At 38.8% G+C, this 12,214-nt stretch overlaps 1 long non-coding RNA gene across 1 annotated transcript; it reads left to right on the top strand.

The window, feature by feature from the left end:
* Window positions 1–4,276: 4,276 nt before the first annotated feature.
* On the top strand, window positions 4,277–11,327 carry LOC141541314 (uncharacterized). The gene is made up of 3 exons (XR_012481742.1): window positions 4,277–4,476; window positions 10,886–11,101; window positions 11,202–11,327. It is a non-coding gene; the product is annotated as an uncharacterized LOC141541314 (long non-coding RNA).
* The last annotated feature ends 887 nt before the right edge of the window (window positions 11,328–12,214 follow it).

The raw sequence follows: 12,214 nt of genomic DNA, 5'->3' as shown, positions 1-12,214 counted from the left end.
TAGCTATCTGAGCTAGCTCTTTTTGGGTCAATGGGCTTCCTTCTTTGCTTAATAGATTTTTTAGTAAAAGGAATCTAGTTTCCTCATTTGGTAAAGATACATACACTCGTTTGATGAAACGCCTAAGAGCAGTTTCATCAAGCTCTTGTGGTCTGTTAGTTGCACCCATTACAAGGACTCTGTCATCTCCAGCAGATTGTACACCATCAAATTCTATCAAAAACTCAGTTTTTAAACGTCTACTAGCATCATGTTCTCCTTCTCTTCTTTCACATAAAAGATATGCAAGGTTGTAAGTAGTAAGGTTGGTTATACAATTGGAGAAAAGGGTTTAATTGAGAGATATTCTAGTGATAAAATGGTAAAATCAGGTAAGGCAATTGATTAGATATGTAGTATCATCGAGAGTGAGAAGTAAAGGATGACCTTAAGGTTGTGAGCCTGGGGAAACTAGAGGTAATAAAGATAGTGATGGGGAAGTTAAAAAGGGGGATGGATTTAGGGGGAAAGATAGTGAAGTTTGGGATATGATTGTTGAAAATGACTAGACATCTAATTTGAAATATTCCATAGGCATTTGGTGAGATGGGAACCCAGGAAAGACTTTGTTAGAGTCATTTTTTAGTTGTGTCCAACTCTAAGGTTTTCTTGGAAAAGACACTGGAGTGGTTTGCCATTTCCTTATCCAGGTCATTTTACAGATGAGGAAACAGAGTTAAGTGACTTACCCTGCATCCTACATCTAGGAAGTGTCTGAAGCCAGATTTGAACTTAGGATGAGTAGTCTTTTTGACTTCAGACCTGTCATTCTATCTACTGTGTCCTGTAGCTGCCCCACCCAATCCACCAAAGTTCTTTTTAAAACTATTTCATATTTTGTGGTTTGTTCTCATGAGCAACAGTGGATGGGTTTATTTTCACATCTAATGGTACTCCATGTCCTTCTCCAGTCATTTTGCAGATAAAGAAACTGAGGCACACATGCTCTTGCCCATGGTCACACAGCTAGGAAGTGTCTGAGGTCAGATTTTCCTGACTCCAGGCCCCACCACGTTATCACCTAGTTTCCCAGAAAAGACATTAAGACTGGATATATGGAACTGATGATCTTTAGCATAAAGATGATAATTACATCCAGAAGAGCAGATAAAATAATCAAGTAAGACAGCACAGAAAGAAATAAAGCAGAAGGTCTGGGACAGAACTATGGGTGTAACAGGGAAGAAGATCTAGCAAAACAAACTGAAGATAAGGGGTCAGAAGGGAGGAGGAGAACCAAGAACAGCTTTATGTGGGAAGCAAGTGAGTGTCCAGGAAAAAGTAGTCAGTGATATCAAACTCAGCTGAAAGTACAAGAAAGTTAAGGATTAAGGGAAAAGCCATTAGATTTGGCAATTAAGAATAATTTTGTAGAGACAATTCTAGCTGAAAGGTGAGATCAGAAGCCAGAAAGCAAAGGGTTTAGAAGAGAGTGAGAGGACTTCTCTCAGGACATTGAATACAGACTTTCACTGAACCTTTTTGAAAGCTATTTTCCTCAAATTTAGGGTGCCTGTAATAGACATATCTGGATTTCTTTTTATCTGTCAAAATTTTAGGATGCTCAAGTGGTTGAATAACTTGCCTCCTCCCAACCCTGCTCCATGCTTCCCATTATATGCTCTTCAGAAAGAAGTGACTTGCTTATAGCCACATAACTAGTATGAGGAAAATTGGAGATCTGCATCCTGATTTAAAGATCAGGGCTATTTCTATATGACCCCTTCACCTGTTTTCCACCAGTCACAGAGTTTCACCAGGGTACCTACTGAGGCAAACAGGACTAAGTGACTTGTCTAGGATTACATAATTATGTCTGAGGCTGGAGTTGAACTCTGGTCCTCCTGATTCCAGAGCTAAAGTTCCACCTACTATGTTACCTACTTGCATCCAGAGGGAAGTCATTTGTATGGAGACTGGAAAGGATAGGTCCCCTAGACCAATATTGCACTCCTGGAGGGAGAAAAGAAAGGTAGAGGTTGTCTAAGTGAAGTCTTTTAATTTGTAGATGGGGATCTGAGCCTCAGGGAGAGGTAATGTAACTCAGACAAAGTCTCACAGCATGGTAGTGTCAGAGATAGAACTGGAACTAAGGGGTCCTGGCTCCCAGTCTAGTACTGGTCTGAGGAGCCATACAGGTCCATGATCCAGCTGTGGTCAATGACTTCCTATGCTACTCCTGTTCTCTTCTAGCAATAGCTATCCACTGGGTCAGGCTTCAGTTGGAAGGAGTGACGTCCAATACACTTCCACATCATGTAGCCATTTAAATTCAGTCTCTAGGGTAGAGTCCTAATTCCAAAGTAGGGAAACTGCTCCCAAAGGAAGGTGGGTACACCTGAAGGCAGTTTTTAGAGCTGGGGTTGTTAACCTGAGATTCATAAAGTTTAAAAAAATACACACATTTTGATAGCTATTTAAACATAATTGGTTTCTTTTATAATTCTATATTTTGATGTACTTAAAAATTATTCTAGGACAGCTAGATGATGCAATGGACAGAGTATTTTAACCCAGCTTCAGATATTTAACCCTTTCTTCTGTGTAACCCCGGACAAGTCACTTAAACCCAATTGCCCCATCTAGTGTCTGTCTATCTATCTGTCTGTCTGTCTATCATCTATCTATTTATATATATCCCAAGGCAAACCTCTATTCTGAGCCATAGACTGCCAAAGGGAGATTAGGTCACAACTATTTTATTTATTTTGTTCTCTTTCCTGATCCCACATTTCTGGAAAAAAATTTAAGTTTACTTTTCTCATTGGCAGCACAAGTTCAACTGCTCTGTGGAGACATTAGTTCATTCTCTTCCAGAAGTTTGAATCCTAGAGAATATGCTAAGAATATCACCCCAAAAATAGATTATTAGAAAAGAAGACAGGGTGAACACAAGATGAGAGAAAGCAGTAATTGATAGGTACTTTAATGAGTTGCTTCACCAATGGCAAGAGAATTTGAGGAAGGTTTACAGCATATTGGGGATCTAGGATGGACTTATGCTACATCCACACTGCTAAATATGAACTTTCTGGTAGACAAGACGAGGTGATGATTTGCATCGATGGAGGGAATCAATTCACATCCAGGAAATTATAGATCCATTGGATTATTTTTTCTTGAAGTTTTTTTGAGTTTTATTGAAGAGAAATGTCAAGACCAAGGCAGCAGCAATAAATAGATTGCACTTTAGCAGTATGACATAGTGGAAGAAAAATAAATTTCAGGGGGGTGGGAAAGAAAATAAATGCTGATTATTTGAAAAAAAACTTAAATAAAATTCAAGAGATTTGAGTTCTAGTCCTGGCTTCGCCACTCACTAGTTGTATCATGTTGGGCAAGTCATACCTACCTCACTGGGCCCCAGTTTCCTCAACTATAAAATAAATAGCTTGAACTAAGGGATCAATAAGATCAAATAATCAGGCAGTCTATGGATTTTGATCGACTAAGCAACATATTTGCAAAGTACCTCCTCCACCAAAAATTAACCATTCCTACCAACACTCTTATTTCAAGCAACCTGGGTCATCTCTTCCTTTGGATGCAACCCCAGACTTTGAAAGGGATAATCATTGTCTTTATGGGGAAAAAATAACTCCTGACATGGGACACAATAAATATAATTTGGGCAAGCAATGTCAGGAAGAGCAAATATTTCCTCAGTCCCTCCCCCCACCCAATTCTGCTGCATCCCCCAGAAATGCCTACCCCTGCCCCTGTCCCTAGGCTATCATTTCTCTGCAGGAACAGTGACTTCCTCCAAAGCCATCTCTTTTTTCCTCCCTTCTGATTTCTTGTGGATCTAATTCTTTCATTCCCTTTAGACCTTTGCTAGCCAGTCAGAGACATGTGGAGAGAGACAGAAAGGCAGGGACCATGACAACCGACCTTTTATTGGGCTCTGCCAATCACAAGAGAAAGACACAGAGAAGGGGCTCTCCTCGGGTCCTTGGGCAGAAGAGGGGGAGGGATAACTTCCCTTCACAGGAAAAGCTATAATCTCTGGTCATCTCACCTCCTCCCCATCCCAATTTATGCTTGCCATCAACCCTCCCCATCCCACTCCCCTCCCAGCTCTGCTACCCCCGCACTTCCTTTTCTTGGGCTTCTCAGCACTGCTAATCTTTATCTAAATGTATACCAGGCCAGGTGGTGCAGCCATGAAAGGGTTAATGGCAGCCCCCTCCCCCTTTTAGGAATTAAACTGGGGGAAGGAAGCAATGGAAATGGCACCCCCTAATGGATGAAAATCTGCACTGACGCTCAAATCCCCTAATTTCTAGGCAGAACCCTCTCAAAATTCCATTTGCTTATTTCTTCACATTTAGAACCGTGGAATAAAATCTAAGAAAACTCAAGCTTAAATTATAGAATGTTTGAGCTGAAAAGGATGATAGACTTCATCAGGTGGATAGCAAACACAGAGAGATGAATGTATGTACTCATTGTTATAGTTAGTGTCAGAGACGGGGCCTAGTCTGGATTCCTAATCCACTGTATAAACTATATCATGGGAATTTCCCTTTAAAATAAAATAAAACTATTTCCCAACAGTTTAAATAATTTTTAAACATTAGATTCCCTTGTACTGTCCCCCATAGGAATACCTAATTTTCTGAATTTCTTAAATTTCTGAATAGCATTTTATTTTTCAAATTGCATATACAAATTGTTTTCTACATTCATTTTTGTAAGATTTTGAATCCAAATTTTGTCTCCCTTCCTCTCTCCCTTACCTCCCCCTCTTCAAGACAGCAAGAAATATGATGTGTTGTACTACAATCATTTAAAAAATATTTCTATTTCGTCATGTTGTGAAAGAAAAATCAGAATAAAAGGGAAAAACCACAAGAAAGAAAAAGCAAACAAAAAAAGACAAAATTAGTATCTTTCAATCTGCATTCGGACTCCATAGTTTCTGGATGTGGATGGTATTTTCTATCCCAACACTACTGGAATTGACTTGGATCACTGTATTGCTGAGTCCATCATAGTTGATCATTACATAATCTTGCTCTTATTGAGGACATCTCATTTTCATGCATACTAACATGGATATTTTGTTGTCTGAGGAAAGGGCTGAGTAAAAGGGAGATGACAAGAATGAAGACTGTCATCCCGTAGTATTACTGTGGGTCAACTTGCTTTGTAATTGTTCTCAGTGTTTTGGATTCCAAGCTTCAGGGTACAAGTCTAAATAAAGGTCAGAGATGTTCTATTACTTTTCTGAAAGCACCTCCAGACATATCCAGAGCAGACCTCAATTCCCAGATAGGGAGGCTGAGAGGCTGAAAGGGGACCAGGGAGTACCTTGGCCCAGCTCACCCAGCTGGTGAGTGATATTGCCAGGATCAGACTACAACTCTCTGGAACCCATAGTCTAGTATCTCTCGAATTGTGTGATAGTTCCTTCTAGCTCCTAAATCTCTGTGAATCTGTGCAGAGTGATTACTAATCAATTTATATTGCAAATGCATTTTGAGTTTGAATTCATACCTCAAATAGTTTTCCAGGTCTGACAACATTGGCAGGATCAAAGCTCCTGGACCTTTTTTCCTCTCTAACTCAGAAGGAGCCCTCTCATTGTCTGATCTCTTTGGGTCAAAATTGGCTTTCTGGAAGGAAAGATCCCATGTACGCCAAAATACTCCTAACTGTATTTTTTGTGAGAGCAAAGGACTGGGAAGAAACTGGGTGTTCATCCTTTGGGAAAATGGATGAACAAATTGTGGTATCTGAATAGAACACAACATTATTGTTCTGTCGGTTAACAATAAACATCGATGAAGCATCTACTAGATACCAGACAGTGTGTTAAGTGCTGGGCATCCAAATAAAGGCAAAAGAAAGTTTCTACCTTTAAGGAATTCATAATCTAATGAAGGAGAGACAAGGAGCAAATAACTGTACAAACAATCCAAGAATAGAAAAAATAGGGAGCAATCAATAGAGGGAAGGCACTGGATTAATTAAGGAGGATTAAGAAAGACTTCATGTAGAATGTGAAATTTTATTTGGGGCTTGAAGGAAGCTAGGAAAACTAGGAGGAAGAGCAAGAGATAATAACACTTACCTTTGTATGGCACTTTAAAGTTTGCAAAGTACTTTTTTGTTATTGTTTAGCTGTGTCCCTCTTTTCATGACCTTGTATAGGGTCTTCTTGGCGTAGATACTGGAGTGGTTTGACATTTTCTTCTCCAGTGAATTAGGCAAACAGACATTGTCCATAATCACACAGCTGATTCTGAGGCTGAATTTGAACTCATGAATCTTTTGCTCTAGACCCAAAGCTCTCTCCACTGAATGATGCATTTAGCTGCTATCTTATTTGAGCCACACAACAACCCAGTGAGATATTATTATCCCAAGATTACAGAAGAAAAAACCAAGGTTGAGGATGAATGATTCCCCCAGAAGCTTGGGAAGAATCTGAATCCTGACCTGTGTCTATAAGTCACTTTATCCACTCTGTCACCAAGCTGCTGATTAACAGAAGGAATTCAGTAGGAATATATATATATATATATATATATATATATATATATATTTGTGTGTGTGTGTGTGTGTGTGTGTATACACACACACACATACACAAATGAGTTAGGAAGTAGACATATCGATTTTATTGATACAGGGAATCACAGTGATAAAAACTGCCTCTAACAATGCAAGTAAGCAGCTTTTTTTTTTTGCAATCTACAGAACTAAGGTTGTTGCTTGCAGAAATGATAGGCTAAATGACTTATCTGGGGCCACACAACCAGGCTAAACTTGAACTAAACTAAATCTGCCTGGCTTTGAGGCCAGCATTATATCCATTATACATACTGACTCTTTGTACACACTGACTACAGTAAAATAAACAAAACATAGCCCAACTCTGATTAATTGTAATGATCAGTCTCAGAACAGATGATGAATCACAGTTTCTTTCTCCCAGTAGAGAGGTTGGGGGTGGGGGTAAGGGGAATTCTGGGTATGGAATGTGGTATATGCTGTCAGACTTGGTCACTATGTTGGTTAGTTTTGCTTAAATGTTTTTCTTTGTAATGAGGGAGGATTCTTTGGGAGGGGGTGTTAAGGGGAAATAACTGTGGTATAAAAGCAAAAGGCATCAATAAAACTTTTTTAATGGGCTGTCTTCAACTGTTGCTCCTTAGCATCCCACACTACTAAATGCTGTGTCTCATCAACTTCGTTTAAAAGGAGACTCCATCCTGGGGTTTGCCCTCTCTTTCCATCTGCTGAACAGTTCAAACATTTTGGATCTTCCTTTCTACTTCTGCAGAAATACAGAACCACTCAGCTAGAACAGGGACTCAGCTGGGGGAGTTTAGTTTCTTTATATATATATATATATATATATATATATATATATATATATATATATATATATATATATATATATATATATATATATATATATATATATATATAAAATTTATGTTTCTTTTCTCTGAGCAAACTATATGTGACTGAATTTAAGTCCTGAGAGGGACCCATCCAGTCTTGAAAACAGACTCTTGAATGAGAGAGACTGCAAGTCTCTGAGTATCTCAGTGTTCATTGGCAACAGGATTAATTTCTGCATTAGAAGGTTATGACCGTTACCAGAATAAGCCAACATGGAGGGTAGAATTGAAGTGAAAGTAAAATATTTAGTCAATAATCTTGTGTATTACTTCATATTTGATGATGTAAGTAAGCCCCAATCTCCCAGGAGAACATAATAGCATTTATATATTATTGTCCTTGTTCAGTCATTTTTCAGTTATGTAGGATTCTTCATGACCCCAATTTGGGGTTTTCTTGGCAAAGATACTGGTGTGATTTAACAGTTTTTCCTTCAACCCATTATACAGATGAGGAAACTGAGGCAAACTGGGTTAAATGAGTTGTCCAGGGTAGTGTCTGAGGTTAGAGTTGAACTCGGGAAGATGAGTTTCTTGATTTCAAGTTAGGCATTTTATCCACTAGCTGCCCTATACATGATTACTCTTGGTTGTTTAAATTTTTTATTAAGATACATTTATAAGGTTCTTCTTGTGTTAAGCATTTCTTATAAGTTCCTCTCTTCTAATTTATATTGTAGGTTGAGCACCCTTTCCCCTATTTTGGGGAGCTCCTAGACATTAGCCAAACCTAAGCCTTGAGTAATTCTCCTCTGGGTGTTGGGGTGGGAATTGGGGGTGGGTGGGTGAGGTGTAAAGAGTCAAAGATAGTTGAAAAAAGAGCCTGACTGCTCTTTGTAGAGTCTGGTCTCTCTCAGAACTAAATCCCATCCAAACCTAGAACTGAAAGGAGTATTTTAGAGGTGAGGGATCAGGGACACAGAAGCAGTTTTATTGTAATACTAATCAACACAATAACTGAATCTGACATATGCAATATTCCAAACCCATAGTCTTCCACTTCTGCAAAGAAGGCAAGTGGTTTTATTTTCTTGTTTCTTCTGAGCAAAGCTTGGTCATTATAATTATATACTTGCTTTTCAATGTTTTGATGAAGAACACTAGAGCTGGAAGTAGGAAGACCTGATTTCCAATCTGGCTTCAGGAACTTACTATCTGAGTGACTTGGGGGGGGGCAATTCATTTAACTGCTGTTTGCCTCAGTTTCCTCATTTATAAAGTGGGGGTTATAATAGTACTTCCTAGAGTTGTTGTGAGGATAAAAGATCATATTTATAAAAGTGCTTGAAGCTCTGTATAGATGTTAACTATCATTATCATCATTATTGCTAACTTGTTCATTATTAAGTCATCGATGTGTAGGAACCAGAGTTAGTATGACCTGATGAAAAGAAAATGCTTAGGAGTTAGGATACTTGGGCTTCCTCAAATCCTTAACAATCATTTATTAAGTACTTAAAATGTGCTGAGCACTGTGCAAATACAAGTCTGCCCTCAAATAGCTTAAATTCTAATAGAAGGCAGAACATAAAGCTGAAAGGGAGCTGGGAGGTAGGGAAGGGAAAAGATGTTCCCTCCTCACACAATGGGGGAAGTCCAGGAGTCTGAAAGTTCCATCTCTGTCCCTTGGGGGATCTTTAGAAAGCAACTTAATATCTCTGAGCCTCAGCTTCATATGTAAAATACGGCTCCTGGAGTGTGTCGTTGATTTCTAAGGTTCCTCCAGTTCTAAATTTGTGATCCTGCAATTTTTTTTTTTTAACGTAAGTTTTGGTAGGTGTCTAGGTCTCACTTTTAATGAATAAATGTTTACTGCCTACTGTATGCTAGGCTGTGGAAGGGATTCAAGCAAAGTAGAAGAAACTAGCCCCTGCCTTCAGTGGGCTTATAATCTAATCAGAGAGACAAGATTAACTGATATGAAATAATTAGAAAGGAATATAGGAGCAGATTGCTGTTTAAGAGAGGGAGGAGAAAGGGAAAGAGGAAAAAAAATTTGGAACACAAGGTCTTGCAAAGATGAATGCTGAAAACTTTTTGTGTGCATTTGGAAAAATAAAATATTATAAACAAAAAATTAATATTGAAAATTATCTGTACATATAATTAGAAAATACTATGTACATTAATTTTAGCTAAATACATATTTAGCCTTCTAAAAAAAGAGAAATATAATGGTATGGGCCAATAAGAAAATGTAAACTCAGGGAAGGGAGAAATTACTGGGCATTACATCAGCTAGGAAAATCTTCATGCAAGAAGTAGGAATTAAGCTGGACTCTGAAGGATAGGGAAGATTTAGGGACCTCATTTCCCCAATGGGGAAAGAATCCCAGAGAAGTGCCTTGCCTGAGGTCGCACAAGGAGAGGGTGGGAGGAGGAATCACACTTATAATAACATGCATTTATATAGCTCTTTAAAGTTTGCAAAACGTTTTTCATACATGATCTCATTTGAACATCCCTTGATGTAATTGTACAATCATGTCCCACTCTGCATGACTCCATGTTAGCTCCAGTTGGAGTTTTCTTAGAAAACATCCTGGAGGTAAATGGGGTTAGGTGACTTGCTAAGGGTCACTCTGTCTGAGGCAGGTTTGAATTCAGGAAGATGAGTCTTCCTAAGTCCAAGCCTGATACTTTATCCAGTATGTCACCTAGCTGTCCCATCCCATGAGTCACACAAATAGGAAATATCAGAATCAGGATTTAGAACTAAGTGGCTTCAAATCCAAACCTGCATCCCAATGTCTCACTCCTATCTGTAAAATGAAAAATGTGATTTGTATTTATCACTGCATCACAGGAGATTCTTAAGGTAAATGAAGTTAAATGCATCCTCTTGGAATTTTTCTAGAGAAATCTTGCAGGCAAATTCAGATGGATTTTATTGAAGGTTAAGACTTATTATTTATTAAGGTTTATTAAGGATTTAATACAAGCAGTCTCTGTCTGTCTCATGATACAAGGACCCCTTCTCTTCTTCTCCTATCCTGATGGCCATGTAGTTCCATCACTGCTAATTAGCCACTTTTCTCCCCGGTCCCAGGGAGGGCTAAGGGTTTAGAGAGTAGACGAGGAGATTTCAATCCATTTTGCTTCTTATTCAATGGTTTGATGGGCTAGAAGGGGACAGTGATGGATAGAAATAAGGTTTGAGGATTATCTGTAGATTTCCTATGTCTGGGCCCTTCCTGTCCCCCATTACCAAGAATAATTGAGAGCTGGCTGTATTATTATGTGGGCAGTCTTCTTAGTGGACAGGAGACTTAGACACACTGTTAGCCATTCAGAATCAGGCCAAACTGTCACCTGTTATCAACTCATCTAAATGGATTATTATCTCCCTCTCTATTATCTTTGTCTATTTCCTGCCTATCTGAAAATCTATCTCTAAGCAGACCTTTACACTGCTGCTTTTGCTCTCTCAGAGCCTGTCTCCCCAGCTGCCAGAAGTGGAGGGCTTCCTGCAGGAAGAACGGAGAATGAGCTTCCCTTTATTTCCTGCAATCCTTCTTTCCAAGTCCACGATTTTTGGCCAAGAAACTACAGCATGCATTCCTTGACCACAGAATTCATGTACAAGCCTATTACAATAGAAGTAATGGAACGATCCCTGTTTTCCATCTGGTAACCAGAAAGTCTGGGTAATACAGCACCTCTCACTTCTCTGTAACCCTACAATAATAACATCAACTTCGATGATGTGGCAGGCAGGCTGGGTGACTCATTTTTTTTTTTTTTCAGGAGACCCAGCAATTACATGGTGCCCTGGAAAATCCTGAGAAAGGCAGCCAAAGGATTCAGCTTTCCGATTAGATTAAAAAAAATAAATAAATGTTCACTGATGTCATTTGTTTTTATAGTACCTTCATTTTCTACTGGATCTGGAGACCTGAGTTAAAATTTGACCTCAGATACTTTCCAACTATATGATCCTAGGCAAGTCACTTAACCTCTATCTGCCTCAATTCCCTCAACTGTAAGGTTGAGATAATAATAGCACTTCTCTGTTGGGAGGATCAAATAAGATAATATCTCCAAAGCTCTTGGCATAATACCTGGCACAGAGAAGATACTTAATAAATGTTTTTTTCCTTCCTTCCTACTAGAATCCTCCTCCTTCCTCCCAAAGAACCATCCTTTATCATAATTATAGAGGAAGAAAGAAGAAAAAGGATTTGCCAAACTAATATATATATTTTTTAAAAGTCTGACTGTGATTTTTTTAAAGCTAAAAATAGGTGGACCACTATTAATCTGGGTGGTGAAGTCGATAGAGTGCTGGTTTTGAAGTCAGAAAGAATTTAATTCAAATCCAGTCTCCCACAATGACTGTGTGACCCAGAGCAAATAAGTCACTTAATCTCTCAGCCTCAGTTTCCTCATCTGTTTAAAATGGTTATAATAGGTTATAACACTCTAAAGATCAAAAGACTGTAAGTCTGCTAATGTAAATCTCCTTGCAGACCTTGAAGTGCTATGTAGATATTTGCTCTTATTATTATTTATTATTGTTGTTATCTTCTTTGGGAAGTAAGATGCAGAGAAGGAAAAAGGGCTTTTCTTCTTTTCCTGCTTTCTATGCAGAGTTTTTCCCTTTTTCCCTGATTGGATCTGAAGGGGGTTTTGCCACTCAACACAAAATGAAATTAGGGAGTAGAGCTGGCACTCGTAGCATTGGCTAAAGCCTATTGCGAAGGTGGCTGCTCCAATTGGATTAGTGCAGTGGGGCAGCTCCAGGGGAAAGGGGCAGGGGC

The sequence above is a fragment of the Sminthopsis crassicaudata genome, chromosome 4 (assembly GCF_048593235.1).
Source record: "Sminthopsis crassicaudata isolate SCR6 chromosome 4, ASM4859323v1, whole genome shotgun sequence".
Lineage (NCBI taxonomy): Eukaryota > Metazoa > Chordata > Mammalia > Dasyuromorphia > Dasyuridae > Sminthopsis > Sminthopsis crassicaudata.
Note: the sequence above shows the minus strand (reverse complement) of the source record. Positions and strands in the feature narration are given on the sequence as shown.